General features: G+C 40.7%; 1 protein-coding gene across 7 annotated transcripts in view; it reads left to right on the top strand.

The window, feature by feature from the left end:
* Positions 1-10,005: 10,005 nt before the first annotated feature.
* The window catches only part of LOC106027319 (tumor necrosis factor receptor superfamily member 14-like), a 70,187-nt gene continuing 62,172 nt past the window's right edge, over positions 10,006-18,020 (top strand). For all 7 annotated transcript variants that reach the window (XR_010040177.1, XR_010040178.1, XR_010040176.1 and 4 more), the window contains exon 1: positions 10,006-10,172. The gene's annotated coding sequence lies outside the window, so the exon portion shown is untranslated. The remainder of the gene's footprint in view (positions 10,173-18,020) is intronic.

The raw sequence follows: 18,020 nt of genomic DNA, 5'->3' as shown, positions 1-18,020 counted from the left end.
TTTGTGTTTGGTTACCAACTCTTGGGCATTCTGGGCCAACTGCTTCAATTGGCTACACATGTGGTCTAGGCCCATCCTTGAACAACCAATGTGTTACAGGTGAAATTAAGGAAGAAATTAAACAATGCCTACAATTCAATGAAAATATGGATACTACATACCGAAATCTGTGGGATGTAATGAAAGTGGTCCTACGAGGAAAAAATATAGCAATGAATTCTCACATTCGAAAAACACGGTGAGCACAAATAAATAACCTAATGCTACACCTCAAGTTTCTAGAAAAGGAAGAGCAAGCCAAGCCCAAAGCTCATAGAAGAGAGGAAAGTATAAAGATCAGAGTGGAAGTTAACTCAATTGAGACCAAGAAACTAATACAAAAGATTAATGAATCACAGAGCTGGTTCTTTGAGAGAATAAAGTAAGTTGATAAACCTCTAGCCAACCTTATTAAGAAAAACAAAAAGCTCAAATTCACATAAGAAGGACTGAAAAGAGAGAAATTACTACAGACCCAATAGAAATTCAGAACATCGTGAATACCTACTTTGAGAATCTTTACTCACATAAGGTGGAAAATACAGAGGAAATGGCTAGATTTCTAGAAATATATGAATTACCAAAGCGAAATCAAGGAGGTATAACAATTTTGAATAACACAATATCAGCTGCCAAAATTGAAAATGTGATTAAAAACTTACCAGGTCCTGTTGGATTTACAGCTGAACTGTATAAGACATTTAGAGAAGATTTAACACCAATACTCCTCACACTTTTTATGAAATTGAAAGGGAAGCAACTTTTCCTAACTTATTCCTGAGGGCAAGTATTACTCTGATACCAAAACCAGAGAAAGACCCAAGCAAAAAGGAGACCTATAGGCCAACGTCCCTAATGAACATTGATACAAAAATTCTCCATCAAATACTGGCAAATAGAATGTAAATAATCATCAAAAAATTATACATAATGACCAAGTGGTATTTATTCAAGGGATGCAGGGTTAGTTTAACCCACTCAAATCGATAAATGTAATATACCACATCAATAGAGTCAAAGACAAAATCACATGATGATCTCAATAGGCACAGAAAAAGCTTTTGATACACTCCATCATTTGTCCATGATAAAAGCCCCACAGAACCTTAGAATAGGTGGTATCTACCTCAATCTGATAAAAGCCATCTAAGACAAATCAACAGCCAACTTTATACCAAATGCACAACAACTGAAAGCTTTCACTCTAAAACCAGTAACAAGCCAAAGATGTCCACTCTCACCATTCCTATTCAATATAGTTCTGGAAACATGAGACAGAGCAATCAGACAAAAGAGAGAAATAAAAGAAATAAAGATAGGAAAGAAAGAAGGTAAATTATCACTATTTGCAGGTGACATTATACTGTGCATAGAGGACCCCCAAAACTCCATTAAAAGACTGCTGGAGTTAATAAACAAATTCAACAGTGTAGCTCAATACAAATCAATAGCACTCCTGTAGACAAACAACTCACTGAGAGAAAAATTATCGAAATATCGTCTTTCACAATAGCATCTAAAAACATGAAATACTTAGGAATCAGCATAACCAAGAATGTAAAAAACCTACATGCTGAAAATTATACTACTCTTTAAAAGGGGATTGACGAGGACATTAGAAAATGCAAGGTTATCCCTTGCTCTTGGTTAGGAAGACCCAACATTGTGAAAATGGCCATACTCTCAAAATGGTTATACAGATTTAATGCAATTCTGATCACAATGCCAAAAACATATCTTACAGATGTAGAGAATACATTCCTAAAATTCACTTGAGGGCAAGTATTACTTTGAAAATCAAAAGCAATCCTGGGCAACAAAGCTTCTCACATGGTTGGCTCATGGTGACTTCCTTTATTTCTCTTATGTCTCTCTGTTTCTCTTTCTCTCTTTCTCTTTCTGTGTCTCTCATTGGTAACATGGTATACTTCTTTATACCCTCTAACCCATACTTTGTTTCAGAGCAAGGTTGAGATTCTATGTCATTTTTTTCTGTTTTTTGAATTCTCCTTGGATGGGCACTTGCAAATGTGTACTGATTCCACTGCATGGTTCTTGGTTTCTAAGTACAGTGTCTCACATGCTTCATCTGACAGTTAAGGACACTGTGAGACATCTATCCACATTATTCATTTCTTAATGCATCATTTTCTTTTGTTAGAACCATATCAATGGGATAAAAACAAGAACCCAAACCCACTAGGTTGAAATATCCCCAGCAATCAGCAGGGAACTGGTTGCTATGTCTTCCCCAGGTAACCACATAGACTATCTTTAGGAAACCAGAGCAGAGCCATGCAATGAGGATTCATCACTTATAGTTCCACTGGTGGCCCAAGACCCCTAAATAAGCCCTGAACCATAGGCAAAGCACCCTGGCTCAGCCTGGCTGCTTATGACGAAATGGAAGTTCAAGCAGATTAATATATTCTGCCCTGCCCTTCCTCTCATGGAGCAGTCCAAATCACTTGCCTGCCAACATTTGTGACTCAGTTATTCAAACAGTCAAATTAATCTTGCTCACTCTGAATAGTTCTATACTCCAGTCCCTGATTTAATCAGCCAGTAAACCACCAGGCCTGGCAGAATGAGAAATGAAACTATAGCGCAATCACAATAGAATAGTCAGCTCAGGGTGGGATGAGGTGCAGGCAAGACTCTAGGGAGACAGGGTTTCCTCAGCACGAAAGAATATACAGAAGGATGAGCCACAGAACATACTCAGGGAGGCCAGCAGGACGAGAGTACCCAGCATATAGAAGAATTAAGTGAGTTTTTAATTCTTCCCAAGCTCCCTTTTTAAGAAGCCTTTCCTGTCTGGCAACTAGGGCATTTGTAGAAGAGCTGAGGTCAGTGGTGGATGTTGTTGAGGATTTATGAGAATCCAAATGATCCTGGATAATGGAAATGGGTGTAGTCAAGGCCTTTTCCCATGAGTCATTGCCAGTTGCTGACTGTGGGAAGAGGAAAAGAAATCACGAAGAAGCAAGCCCTCCCTGCAAATCAGCACCATGTGCAGGCTGTTGGGGACAGAGCCAGATGCCAGCCCCTTCCAACATACAGGCTGGGAAACAAGAAGAGCCTAACCCTCCCCCTCCCCACATAAGTAACCAGCTGATCTGGAGAAACACATGCTGTGATGATAGCTATAGAGGTAAAATGCAATTTAATGCTTGTACTGTTTAGTGTTTCACTGCCTTTGCAAGTCTAAAGCCCATAATTTGATAACCTATTCAGAGAATTACAGTCTGCTATATAGCATCTATGAGTGATCTCCTTCTAACGGTGGTAGCTATTGTTAATTTCTGTTATCTTGTTTTGTAGTCGTGTATCATTTTCATTGTTTTGTTGAGTTGCATTTTATTCTGTTTTGTTTCATTTGATTTTACTATATATGGTGGCATGGGCACCTATTTCAAAGATAACAAGATATATTATGGTACCCATTTTGGATTTATTATTATCTTGTTTTGAAGTCCTTTTTGTGTTCATTGTTTTGTTTTTATTGGTTCTCCTATGTTCTGTTTTGTTTGATTTTTCCTATCTCTGAAGGTATCTGCAACTATTTTAAAGAGAGCAGGAGGCATTATGGTAATCATTGTTGATTTCCTATTATTCTGAAGTTGTGTGTCACTTGCAGTGTTTTGTTTTGATTGGCTTTATTCTGTTTTATTTTGCTTGGTTTTATTCTCTTTAAAAAAATGGTCATTTGGTTCAGAATTAGCTGCAGGCCTCTCAGGCTACCTGAATGTAGATGGCAGACATGCTGCTGGTGTAATCTACAAAGCTGTCAGCTGAGCAACACTAAACAAAACACCAGCAGCTTTGTGTGTCCCAGAAAAGTTGGAAATGGAACCCCTGGTTTATTCCTCTGCATCCTGATTCCTGGCAGGAGGAGAGGACAACATGGGAAATGTAGGCTGACACAGAAAATGCCCTCAGGTGGAGGGGCAGGGCAGCAGCTGCCATTCTGAGCCAATCCCTATAGTCCCTGATGGCGTTTAATATTCTGTTCTTATATTGGATTTCTGGAATTTTGATTATTATATGCCTGGGTGTAGCTCTGTTTCGGTTGTAGGTGGCTGGGGTCCTGTATGCCTCATACATCTGAGTATTTTTACCTTTTGCTAAACTAGGGAAATTGTCCTGGATTATTTCTGTGAATAGCTTTTGTAGTTCATTTGTTTGTGTCCCTACTTCTTCTTTTATGTTCTTAAGTTATAGATCCTCTTATCATCTTCTAGCCTTTGTATTATTGCTGTGTGTTTTCTTGTTATTTTTAAGTTTTTCATTTCATGTTCCCACATTACAAATCTGCCCTCCCGTTTGGATAATCTATCCTTAGTTTCTTTCAAGCTGATATGCCAGCTTTCAATAGAGTTTTTAGTTTCCTGGTAACCTCTTTGAACCTGCTTCATGTATTCTATGTTTTCTCTATTTTTTCCATCAAACAATTCTCCCCTTTTTTTCTGTTCTTCCATTCCACCATCTGTTTTTTCTTGGGTGGTGCTTAGCATTTCTCTAATTATTCTACTTATATCTTGCTTTATTTCATTAAATACTTCACTTTTGAACTCATCTGTGAGGCTCTGGAGATATCGTTTTATGATGTCTATTGGTGCCGTGTCTGATATTGCATGTTTTCTATACTCCTTTGCATTTATCTTTCCTGGATCAGTGTTCTCAGGATTGGGGACTGACCCTTTCTTGTTGCTCCCTCTTCCCATACATTTTGTTCCTTCCATACAAGCATATATAGAAGGCCCAGTTTTTTCCTTTGTCTGTTACAGTTTGTTTGAATCTGTCAGCTAGGTTTTCCCGCCCACTGCAGTGCACTAGGGAGACACAGACTTGGGTAGCCTCTGCTGGGGCCGCCCCTCCAGGTCAACCTACCGAAGGCTTCACTGCTAGGGTGCACCACCAAGCACTGGGACCTGGTTTGGGCTAGCCTACTGGGTCTTAGTCAGCAGCGTCACCCAGGCTAAGCGCTCTGCACCAATCACATTGAGAGGGGAATATGCAACTAAAGTCACTGTAGTGTCCTGGTCCGGCTAGTCTGGCCCCAGTCCCAGAATGTCCGTTGCCGGAGCCTCTACCCTACGGAAGGGTCCCCGTTCCTCTCACTCACTGCAGGTTGATGCAGGGAGCCCCGCCAGTCCCACTCTCAACTCTGTTCACCAATTCCTCCTCTCATAGCTTTTGAGCATCTCTCTCCCTGCTGTGTTGAGTTGGATGCAGCAGCGGCAGCAGGAAATTTAAATCACGGCTTCCAGTGGCATGGGTTCCAGCTTCCATGCTGAGATTTTCTCTGTTCCTATTATATCACCAGGATTGCATTTCCAGTTGGTTTCTCTCAGCTTAGTTCGTTCCTGGGTCGGCAAGGTATATCTCCCCTTGCTTAGGATTCCTCCCACCGCACCATTCTTGGATTCTAAGCTGGGTATCTCAGAGAGCCTCCATAGCTGCTGTTATCTATCTGCCATGTTCTCCAGAAGCTATTTTTGTGTTTCTGACGCTAATAAGTTAAGCTTGATAGGACTCCAGAAAGAAAAATTTGGAAATTCAAAATTGTTTTATTAGAGATGAATAAATCTGACTTTGAGTAAAAAAAAAAAAGACTTGAGAAATTGGGATTACAATGCGCACCACCATATAGTCAACTTCGGTGATGTCATGGTACTTTGTGGTAGCTAAACTGTTCCCAGAGAGAATATAATTATGCAAGATAGGGCTACAAAAGGTGAATGCTCTATATATCTACCATCATCTTCCTCTCTAAAAAGCAATCATTGGACTTACCCTTTTAATAGTTGTTCAAAATACAAGTGAGTGTTCTTTTGAAATTCCTTCTGGCCCCATACCCCAAAACTCCTCGAAGAGATCACATTGGGGTTATTAACCATAGTCAATGACTGTGTTTTTACCTTTGATTACTTTTGATTTTGGTTTTTCACCAACAAGTCTAAAGACAGTGTTCAAGCATCTGAGAGATCACTGCTTCAGTAGGGTTGACATGTTTTATTCTCTTTAAAATGATTTTGCCAGCAGCAATAAGACTCATGGGATCAGATCATGCTTATTGCAGACATACCTCAGTTTTTCCAATTATCTGTACGGCACCGAATGTCACAACACACAACATAAACGTAGATAACTCTTTCCCCAAAAGCATTAGAACAAGGAGACGCTGAGTCATTCATTTAGGGGTGTTGGAGTTTGATTGAGGGGAAGAAAACAGAAAGCAGCAACAAATATCAAGGATCCATGAAACTCTATTATGACTGTGTTTGACATGTCCTGGACCTGTCACAAGTGTTCTCATTAAAGTAGAAGTTTACAAGTCAGAAATGAATGCAATTTATCTTAGAGAAAAATTGTTTCTGCATACCAAATGAAGTTTAAGGAATGATACAAGTTTAAGGAGTGGTGCAACGGGGACTTACCGTGAGCTCCCAGAAGGCTGTAGTTGAATAGAGAGTTTGTAACATGTGTGCCAAAGGGGATACAAAATAGGCATGGCTGCATGATTTTAGTTCAAGGTATTTATCTATTTTTATTTAAAATAACTTTTTTGTTTGTTTGTTTTGGTTAGGTGAAGGGAAGAGTGAACCATTAGATGTAATTTTATGAGAAATCTTTTTAATTCAGTTTTTGGGGCTACTTGATTTAGAATGACTTGTAATTTCCAGATAGATTTCATAATACATTGATTATAGCAAAGCAAGAAAGGAAGAGGAACACAGGACACGCAAACGCAGGAGCATTGCTTCAGAATTTGACCACTGCTGGAGACCACTACAAAGCAGCTCTGAGCAGGATTTAAAATGAACTAATTGGCTTTCTATGCTTATCTGTGAGTCTGTCCTAGGCCTAGGCCCCTTGCCTGGCGACGGTAACTGATTCACAGTAAGTGAACCTCTATGAATCACTGGTCCTGGCTGAGTCTTGTAGTGGCCTGTGAGGCCAGCGATACATCAAAAGGCAAGATAAGGCCACAGCTGCGGGCACTTGGCTCTAACATCAATTAAATAGAGACTGAAGCTGCAGGAATTATTACTATATTCTCACTCTTAGCATGTCTTCATGATACTAAATTGACATGATTCATTACTTGGAGACTTCCTTGAAGTGGCTCGCAAGGTCGTGCTACTCATTGCCTGCGCTTTCCGCAGGATTCCCACCCTTGGTTTTAGACCTAATGAAAATGGGTGGTCCAGGGATGTCTGTCTTAGCCCTCAGCCTCTTGAGCTCAGCTAAAGGGTTTTGACCCTCTTGGAGCATTAAAATCATACCACTTCTCTTGTTTGATTTAAGCCTTCACTGTACACTCATTTGGGAGATTGGGGATTTAGGTCAGGACCCTATAGAGCACCAATCTGAGAAGCATGCTTTGATAATACCTGATAACATTACCTGACTGATTATACACTGTACTTCTGTTTGTATGATTGTGTTTCCAAATATGTGCGAAACATACAGATTTCTCTTCTGATACCTGAGATAGCAAGGGCCAGTGTTGAAGTGCTTTGAACCCACATCATAGGTCCTAGGAGCTGATGTGGAAAGTACTGGGAGACATCTGCCTGCACCATCTGCTTTGCAAACATGATGAATAGCATCTTGATGAACAGGGGCTCAATGTGGAGGCAGCATTGCAGTGTTTTTTTCTGGACCTGTAAATTATATTAGCAGAGCTATTGTTAGTAGTTTACGAAGTCCTATCAAAATTGTACACTTCCTTGTGAGATAGATTTGAACTGTGTACTACATTGACTACTCTTATATACACATGGAAATCTGGTATATTTGGTCTTGATGATGCAGGTATTTGATGTGTAAATGATAGCTAATAGATATGGGAACGAGGAATGCCATGCATATATTGCTTCTCTCTCTCTCCCTCCCTCTCTCTCTCTCTCTCTCTCTCTCTCTCTCTCTCTCTCTCATTGAAGATTAACAAGAAGGTACAAAGAGACCACAAAGAGCCCCCCCTCCGTTTCTGCCTCTCCCAGTAGTTATGGTTCACATAACTTGTGGTATGATTTTGATAAAGGAAGGCAAATTCCCCACAATGTCCTATTTAAGTCTGTCGTGTTACCACACGTGCAAATTAATTCAACCGTAACCCAAGCTCAGCACTGCATCACTACCACCAAGACTTTTTGGAAGACCCATGCATGATTCACACCTGTCACCACTATGCAGGCAATCTCAGCTCTGCTCCAGGCCCTCAGGTTTCTCAAGGCAAGGTAAGAAGATACACAAAGGGACTCAGACAGCGTGAGTTTTGAGATGACATTTTCCATGGGCACCAGCTCCTTGACATCATCCACGCTGTCATGTGTAGCAAAACCCATCCTAAAGTAGTGTCCCACGGTGTCACCTGTCTGTCTGTTGGTGGAAGTGTTTGGTTCTTCCAGAGAATGACTTGCATTTTATGAAGAACTCTATTTGGATCCACCAACAGTGTTTTTCTCTGATGTAGTTTGTGAATACTTAATTATTACTCTGTAACTTGTCAGTGAGGCAAAGTTTACCTCTGCTCTTGGAGGGTTTTTCTGCTTGGTCTGAGAACCTGCTGAATATAAGGCACATCCACGCACAGCAGAGAAGAACACGGAGGTGCATTTACTGCACATTTTATGCAGCACAGGAGCTTCTGTGAGCAGAAGGAAGATGCAAGGCCTGGGCAGAGCTGGGCACACAGGAGTTGAGGTGGAAAAGGAAGGGAATCCTGAGGCCAAGGGGCCTGGGCTGGGTGCTTAACTGGGTGCAGCAGTGATTAAGCAGGCGAGAGTTGCACTAAAGAACCTTGCTGTGCAGATTCCCCTCAGGCTCGATGCCTCAGTGTTGATCATAAGAATGTCACTCAGAAATCTCCAGAAGGGAAGACAATTGTTATACTCTTTCAGTTGTTTTGCTTCCTTCTCAGGGCTTCAAGTCTACTTTGCTTTCCCTCACTTCTTCTCTAAGATTTCCTGGAAGTTATTCTCGAAGATAGGTGTTCTGGCCACAAACTTCTCCATTGCTTTCAATCCTAACTTATTTTTACTAAAAGTAGAATTGGTGCAACCCAGGAACATGAGAAACTGTATTAGTCAGCTTAGCAAAATAGCAGAGAAGGTCTATTAGAATCCAGCCCAATGGCCTAATTGGAATTTGACTCATTTCCAAGTCAGCTCACAGACACAGATGCTGGAGGTCAGGACTTCAACAGGTCTTTGGCGAAATTCAGCAGAGCTCCTTTTCACATGGGACAATCATTCAATCGAAACTGGACTCTTCATTCCCTGGGTCATTTCAACATCCATTTTTCAACACCTGCTACTGCACCAGCACAGTCTGGCATTTTCCCACAAGGGTAGGTGTTCTGGATAAGCTCAAGGATTTAGCTGATACAGATGAACATGTGGGAGGCCAGATAAGAAGATGAAGGCCTGAGTGACCTCCTCTGTTAGCACTAAGGAGAAAGGTGGTTGGAAGCCTCCTGACACCCTATGGAAAATGAAAAACAGCTGGAATCCTGATGGTTACCTGGATAAGCACCACGGATGGGAAGAAGCAGATGAATCTGGTATAACTCTACTCACTTGTACCTGGGTTGAGTGAATAAAGCCAAGGTGTGCCAGAAACTCAGAGCTCCTTGTTCAAGAGAGACAAGGGCCCCCACCCTCCACATTTTAACCTGATTCTGTGTCTCTTTGTTTTTTGTCTTTGTTGCCCCTGGGTCAGGTACAAGCTCATAAGTTGGCCCCTACAATCAGCTTGGTAAAAGTTTTATATGGCCTAGTAACTCTCGTAGAGAAATGAACACTCCAAGAAGCCACTGGAGGCTTCATGTGTATGTATATTTAGCTTCCCCAGAAAGCTGATGCAAAGCGTTGTGTCATTTCTGTGCCTGCAACTGCACTGACCTAAAAATAAAAAGTAATTGGAGATGAATGGTCCAGATAACGCTGCATTGGGACAAGCATTGCAAAAGGACAAACAGCAGAGACCTGCTGTAGTAAACGGCAAGAATATTCAGAAGGGGCAAGGAAAGACAGTTTGTAAAGAAAAAGAGAGGTGACTGCAGGAGATATTTTCACAAACATGGTTGGTCACAGTGATTACGAGTTCCTTCAGCTCCTAAGGTTAGTAAACTTCTCTCTCTCTCTCTCTCTCTCTCTCTCTCTCTCTCTCCTAAGATTCTTTGGAGAAAGCAATCCAAGGTCTCCCAGCACTCAGAGTAAACTTTGTGGTATAATATGAAACTGAGCATTCTCAGAAACATTTATATCTTTTTGACCCTGAATGGAGCTATTCAAACATGTGCTCTGTGACCTTGGGTGTAGTGTATAAGAAAGTGTGAATCTTTCATCTGCAACTATTATCTTAAATAATATGCTCAGAAATGTGCCTGCCTTTAACATATTTTGTATGTGATTGTTCAATGACTCTTCTAATGAAAGCCCCATGTTCCAGTCCTTGGGGAGGGTGGTCCTTTACATACATTCATGGTACTCTCCTTTCCTGGTGCGGGTAATGCACACTTATTCACGGTCTTTCACTGGTTGTTCTTTTTGTGTATTCACTCAATGTGGATTAGGTGATTGGGTGATGACACAGGTTCTCTGCCTTGGAGTCTCATGAGATTTTGTCATTTGACTCCTGACAGAAGAGGTGGTGAAAAAAGGCAGCATGTCCCAGGCAGATCCTTTACGCTGTGACATTTTCTAGGGGTCAGACTCGTGGTTCTGGTGCTGCTGTCCTACTCCTTGATGAAAGTGGCTGCCCCTTGGGACCCTTCTGTGGAGCTTCCCCCAGATCTGTGAATGCTGTTGCAGACTTGAGCTGGTTAACAGAGTCCTAATAGAGTGGAGAAGGACTGGTGAGGTTACAGCAGCGAGCAAGGTCAGCCACAAGAGGCTGAGACTACCTCTTGGTCTCTAGCTGTAGAGGTGCTGCTGAGGTTGACAGAAATCTCTGTCCTGGTTCCTGGTAACTTGAGTTCTGGAAGATAGGCATTGAGGTAAACGAATTCCACACACCTGGAATCCTAGCACTTGGGAGGCTAAAGCAGGAGGATTGCTGAATGTTCAAGGCCAGTCTGGATTACATAGTGAATTCAAGGCGAGCCTGAACTACGTAGGGAGATCTCTCTCAACAAAGCAACCTCTCCCGAAATGAAGGTGGAAAACTCCAGGGGAAAATATGAAGTCTCTGTTTCCTTGTTTCATTTTTATATTCTAGAATTGCCAGATGAATAATTTTAAAATTTTATTGCAATGAAAAATAAAGCAAAACATTATAATGTAGCTAAACAATTTTTAAATCTGTCATTTACCCATTTTATTTCTGGGTCTCTATCTCTGTTGCTTTTTATATCTAATGAGGACAAGGTGTCCACACCAAAGGAAAACCCATTGAAATATGCACTTTGTTATTGGTAGATGGTTAGCTACTTGAAAGTGACTGACACACAGATAGTGTATCTCTAAACGATCTGAAAGACGATGTGTACCTCAAAATGATCTGAAAGACGAAAAAGAGCAGAAATAGGACATTCCCAGAAGGTAAAACATAGGCTTATAGAAGAATAAGGGTTGTGCAAAACCTGCTTCAGTCAGGGCACATGGCGGGCAGCCAGGATGACCATACGGGTCGGAGCCACCCTAGCCATTGAGCATTTGTAACCCTACAATCATGTGCCTAGGCTCTGGACATGGAGCTATGGGACTGATTGATTTCCCTGCTGGCCTTGGGTCTTGATTTGGTTCTCTTGTGATTAATGCACTGTGTCAACTTGAGAAGTTTAGAAGTTTATCTAAGAGACTCAGCAGGGTGCCATTGTTTTTACTTTATAAATATCCTGGTCCTTTGTAAGATGAAGCCAAGGAGACTGAGTGAGTCTTCCATCCAACCAGGGATGTGACGGGTTGTCCTGTGTACAATATAAATTGGCAAAGAGGCCTGCTTGGCTCCCTTTTTGCTCTTGCTACTTTTGCTGGCTGCTACTTAGAACTATTGGCCCCATGCCATGACTCCAATTATGGACTGAAACCTCCAGAAACAGTGAGCTAAATAAAGTTTTTCTTCCTTCATTTTGGATGTTAGATACTTTGTCCCAGCAATGAGACAAAAGTACCCAAGACAAGTCTTATCCCTTCTTGCTGCTAACCAGTTCTTCCCAAAGGAAGCTTTATGATGTGCCATCTTGTCTTGGAGGATGCAGCATTCATTTGACACTTACAGGGGCTCACAGCTTTGTGTGCTTGAATCTCACAAGAGGCTGTGGACTTGGACTTATAAACCCTGCTGGAACAGCTTCAATGTTGGGGCATCTTGGGGATGGACCATTATGTGCCTAGTGTCCTCATTCCAACAGGCAAACTGAGGAGGGAAACAGTTACAAAGATAAGAGAGGAATGTATGCTCAGTGGGGTGATGCTGAGGTAAAAATGTCGAGACATACAGTCTGTCTCTGCAAGGATCAAATGAGAGTCTTGGGGTGATATAATGAGGGTCAAGTGCTCCCACAGAGGGCTAGTATGAGGCTAGGATGTGCTTTGCAATTATCTGAGGATTGGTCAGACGTTGCCTTTTTCTGTGACAAAAATAATTGCTGTTGAAGGTACAGCGAGAGTTGAAAATTTTTACTCAGTCTCGAACAGTGCAGAATATTAAGAGAGATGAGGCAACTAGATAAGGAGTTTAATGTGGGCATGGAGAGTGTCAGCCCAAAGAAGGCTGTGGTGGCTCTCTGCAGATAAAGGACGGCTTTGCCTTATATAAACTTTGATGGGGAAGGGCTTTGGGGGCTGATGTAAGCTAAATTATTTTGTGAGAGTGTAGGGGATTGGGTAAATCTTAACACACATGAGTTTTGGCAAAGACATTTGGGAGGAAGAAGCCATAGGGGCTTCTGGGAGGGAGGTGGACATCAGGATGATTCAGCATTGCACTGCTGCCACGATGACCAGGCAAATTCCAGGCAGAGTCCCCTCACAATGCACATTGCAACAATCCCAGTAACTTGGGAGGGGGAGGTAGAAGGATCATAAGGTTGATGTCAGCCTAGGCAACTTAGCAAGTGCCTCTCTCAACATTACAAAAAATAAAAAGGCAAGAGCTCAGTAGTGGTTAGTATTTCTCTACCATGTGAGAGACTTTGGATTTGATCCCAAGAGCCTCCTTCAAACAAGTAAAGTTGTTAGCTAGGGAGTGGTTTTGATTCTTGTCACAACATGGTTGTCCCTCAGACTTGTTATTCCTGGAAGCCAAAGTTACTCCGGGGGAGGTTATTTGACTGAAGACAATTCACAGTGCAGGTAGAGATGCCAAACTCTTTTCTGCTGTTAGTTACACACTGGATGTGTACAGGCCCAAATGATCAGTCTGTTCTGGAAAATTTATCGTTTGTTTACTTATAAAATTGCTATTAATCCTGTTTTCAGTAAATGAGTTTTACATTTCTTGGTGGGAGTTGATGCTTATGTATAACACACCTGAATCCATTTTTTGTCTCCTTTCCTTACATCCTCCTTCCCTGCATTTCTTGGTCTCTTTTCTCTTTGCAAAAGATCTATCCCACAGTCTCCTATTATCTGGCTTTCATTTTGCTCTTTGTTTAGAGTATGGATTTCTCATGTAAGAAAAACTGTATTTAAGCTTGTGTCTGACTGACTTCATTTACAATTATGGTCTCAAGGTGCATCCATTTTCCAAAAAGTGGCTCAAATTTATCCTTCTTGACACTAGAGTACGTTTTATGATGTATAAATGCCTCATTTTCTTCATCCATTCATCTCTTGAAGGATGTATAGCCCACTTTCAAGATTAAGCTCTTATGAATCCTGCTGGTATAGACATGGGAATGCATGGGTCACTTTCAGGAAGCTGCTTAGAAGGGGCCTAGCTGGGTGAAATGGAATTTCTATTTTAAGGTTTCCAAGGAATCTCCGTACTAATTTTCATAGTGGTTGTCCTATCTTACAATTCTACCAACAACACTAAAGGCCTCCTTTCTCCCTAGCGTTTCCCAAATGCTCACCAGCATTTTTAAAATTGGATTTCTTGATGATAACCATTTTTACTGCAGTAAGATGAAATCTTACTATTGTTTTAATTTGCATTTCTCTAATACTTAGTGATATCCAGGGCTTCTTCATGTCTTTTGTAGCAACCAGATGCAGCTCTAGATGTTCCCAAAGGGAAGGAAGGTGAAGGCATGAGAAAATAAAGAAGAGACAAAGCTGGGGTCAGGTGGAGCCTTTACTCTCCTGATGGGACTGCTTAACCACTGTAGCACATTTATTTATAGCCTCCAAAGAAGAATGTCTACTTAGCAACTTGTTTGCCTGGCTGGCCTGGGCCCCTTGCCCTCCTGGTGCTGGAACAGCTTGTTTACATAGCTTTTTTTACATAGCTTGTTTTAGGCTGTCTGTGTTTTCAGGGCTGGCCTTGCCTTATCCCCGCACAGGTGTTCAACCTCCAGCTTCCATGGCTTCCTATAGTCTTGGTGGGCCATTTGTACTTCTGAGAAGTGTCTATTTCCCTTATGCATTTTAAATGGGTCTTTTCTTTAGCAGCGTCTAATATTTTTTGAGTTCTTTCTGTATTTTAGGTAGGAGTCCAGTGTCTTAGGCATAAAACTACCATTTAACTCTGTGTTTCTACTTTGTGCTGTGAGAGGATCATGAGCCTCTGTGGACCAGGTGCTCTACAGAGGTAGTTATGGTTTCCATCAGCATCTTTAAAGGCCAGGGTTTGGGAAATGGTGGACCCTGTGTGAGACGGGCCTGATAGGAGAGCTTCTGGGCACTGGGAGGTGAGTTCCTGAGGGGTGAGGGACCCGATTTCCGCATCTTCACTTTGGCTTACTTGTCTGGTTCTGTCACATGTCCCCACCATGCTGTTAACCTGACACATGCATCTGAGTTAGTAAATCACGGAAAGGAGCTTTCTGCTGAATAATCTGAGCCAAACCACACCTTTCCTTTTCTTTAGATGATTTGTGGGAAGTGTTTGTTACACTGATGCAGAGCTGACTGCCACAGCGTTGACACTGACATCAGATTCTGACATCTCAATACATTAGAGAATATGTTTATGTATTATGAGTTCACTAAAGCTGGGATCACAGCTTGCACTCTGATACACAGCTAAGCCAGTCTTACCTGTACACTTAGTGCTCTCTTAAGAACTAGACAAGGCTTGGCTACTGGGTGTTCTTGTAGAGGAAGAGCCCAAAAGCAGCCTCCAAGCACTGACACAACAGGAGAGGACCAAAACCCCCAGTTCTCAAGACTCAGGCACTTCCCTTTATGCAAAAGGTACTTAAACCATAAGAGTTGCCAAATGGTAACAGTTTCAGCATTGCTGAACATCCCAAGTCCAAAATATCCTCTGTGATCTAAGTCAAACTCTTAGCTGTGAGCCCCTGTACAAATGGAAAAGAGAAAAACAATAAATAAACAAACAAAAAAAGCCCCAGCCTGTGAGATATAACACTGGGGTAAAAAAAATCCAGACTATACTTTTCTACTATAAATTTGTATTTCATTTTTTTTATTTTGAAGAGAATAAAACTAAATGGGACAAAATAAAATAGAGAATCAAAACAAAAAGATCAACATGGTACATGACTTAACAACAAAGTACAAGGAGATCAATAATGACTACCATAATGCCTCTAATTATCTTCAGAAGAATTGCCCATAACATCAGGCATGATAAAATTGACAAAACAGTACAGGACAAAAGCAACAAAAACAAAACAATGGAGACATTATAGAACTTCAAAAGATGATAATAGTCAAACCAAAATGGATATCCTAGTGCATCTTATTGTCTTCAAAGTAGTTGCCCATACCCTCAGACTTGATACTATCAGTCAGTATAGAATAAAATTAATCAAAACAAAACAACGAAAACAACACAGAGCTTCAAATCAGGGTAATAAGAAATCAAAAATGGTTACCATAATATATCCTGCTATCTGTGGAATAGCTGTCCATGCCTTCAAATCTAATATAAGTAGGCAAACTGAAACAGAATAAAAGCAAAATAAACACATCATTGAAAGTAATATGGGTTTCAAATCGATAAAAGATTAATGGCCAGTGCCTTCCCTTTTTAGACAATTCTTTCCCTTTCACTTTCACAGGGTATATTGTACATTTTGGATCCCACTAACTCCTTTAGTTTTTATATTAGAGAGGCAATCTGCTATTCACTTATGTGACTCTGAACCTTTTTACCCCTGAGCGTGATCTCAAGTTGTATCCATTTACCTACAAGAGCTTCAAGGTTATGTTTCTTTATAGCTGAACAGTTCTCCATTGTATAAAAATGTCATGGCTTTCCAACCAATCTGTAGCTGATGGGCAAGCTATCCCCAATTTTTCTGATTCCATGTCACATAGAGCATTGTTTTCTTGTCTTTGACTTTCCATCTATAAACACTCCTTCAGATTAAATGTATTTCTTATATAAAGCATATTGTTGGACCTTATCCCCTGATCCACTCTGCCTGTCTTTCTTTTATTGGTGAATCGAAGCCATCTATATTAGTGATTATGCCAAGCTTCTCTGTCTCATCTCTCTGCCATGCTATTTGTCTGCTGCTGGTTGCCTACTTTTCCCTGCATTCCACAGTCTGCCCCGTTCAGTGAGCCCCCTCTGCTGCTGTTCCTGAAACCATGGTCTTTTTTTCCTCTCTCTCTAGAAGATCAGAATTTTTTGTAGGGTTGGTTTAGTGGTCATGAATTCCTTCAGTTGTTCTTTGTCATGGAAGTATCTTGTTTCTCCATTAATTATAAAAGATAGTTATTCAGGATATATCAGTCTGGGTTAGAGGTTATTTTCTTTCAGGACTTGGAATACTTCACTCCAAACTCTGATTTGACAGTTTGTGTCGAGAAGTCTATAGTGATTCTGATGGGTTTTCCTTTATAGGTGATCTGTTTCTTTCATCTTATTGCTTTTAATATTCTGTTCTTGTGTTAAATTTCTGGGATCTTGGTTATTATATGTCTGGGTGTAGGTTTATTTTGGTTATAACTGGCTGGAGTCCTGTATGCCTCACTTATCTGAATATCATTTCCTTTTCCTATGCATGGGAACTTTTCTTTAATTATCTCTGTGAATAGCCTTTGTACTTCATTTCTATTTACCCCTGCTTTTTCGCTCATATTCTTTATTCTTAAATTATACTACTTCTTGTCATCTTGTCATCTTGTAGCCTTTGTATTGTTACTTTCTCGTTCCTTGTTATTTTTAAAAGATCTTTCCTTTCAGGATCACAAGCTGCAAACCTGTCTTCAAGATTTGATAGTCCATCTTTAGTTTCCTTCAAGCAGTTTTTTCAGCTTTCAATGGAGTTGTTAATTTCCTGGTAATCTTTTTGAATCAGTTTCATGTATTCTAAATCTTTTTTTATGGTCTTCATTGAAGGTTTCCCTCCTTTTTCTGTGCTCCTCTATTCTCTCTCTCTGTGTCATCTATAGAGGTGCTCTGCAACTCTTTTATTATGTTTCTCATTTCTTCTTTTACCTGGGGTAGTATTTCTGTTCTAAGTTTTTTTTTTTAATTTTATTTATAAAAGAGAAAAGTCAGAAAAGAAAAACAAAAAGCAAAAGGCATAAACATCAACAGCAGACTCAAAACAATAATACAGATCTTTAAAACAGAGTGAAAGATATTTAACAATAGTTATTATATTGCATATCATTTGCTTTTTTCAATAAAGAGTTCTCAGTTCTTTTATAGCCTCTTTAAGTTGTTTCTTTACTTCAGTTGCTGTTGCTTCAGAAACTTCAGGTGTGTAACTCCTAATCTCCTTGACCAGTACTGCTTGGGTTGGAGGCCAGAGACTGCCTTTGGCTTCTTCCTCCTGTCATGTTCCTGGTTTCTTCTGGACAAGTGTTCAGTGGGGTCCCCAACACTTCCTGTATTGGCTACAATTTCTCTGAAGTGAGACTGTTTGCTTTTTCTTGTCT

Source organism: Cavia porcellus, unplaced genomic scaffold (assembly GCF_034190915.1).
Source record: "Cavia porcellus strain 051 isolate PalLab524CR breed Dunkin Hartley unplaced genomic scaffold, mCavPor4.1 scaffold_17, whole genome shotgun sequence".
Taxonomy (NCBI): domain Eukaryota; kingdom Metazoa; phylum Chordata; class Mammalia; order Rodentia; family Caviidae; genus Cavia; species Cavia porcellus.
The sequence above is the reverse complement of the archived record's forward strand: the minus strand, read 5'-3'. Positions and strand labels throughout refer to the sequence as shown.